Source organism: Arachis duranensis, chromosome 9 (assembly GCF_000817695.3).
Source record: "Arachis duranensis cultivar V14167 chromosome 9, aradu.V14167.gnm2.J7QH, whole genome shotgun sequence".
Taxonomy (NCBI): domain Eukaryota; kingdom Viridiplantae; phylum Streptophyta; class Magnoliopsida; order Fabales; family Fabaceae; genus Arachis; species Arachis duranensis.
In genome coordinates, this window is record NC_029780.3 from 19,814,132 (window position 1) to 19,814,339 (window position 208).

The window sequence follows — 208 nt, forward strand, 5'->3', positions numbered from 1 at the left end:
CATTCTGAGTTCCTATAGAAGCCAATCATTCTGAATTTCAAAGGATAGAGTGAGATGCCAAAACTATTCAGAGGCAAAAAGCTAAAGCCCTGCTCATCTAATTAATATTGATCTTCATAGATGTTTCTGGAGTTCATTGCATATTCTCTTCTTTTTATCTTATTTGATTTTCAGTTGCTTGGGGACAAGCAACAATTTAAGTTTGGTG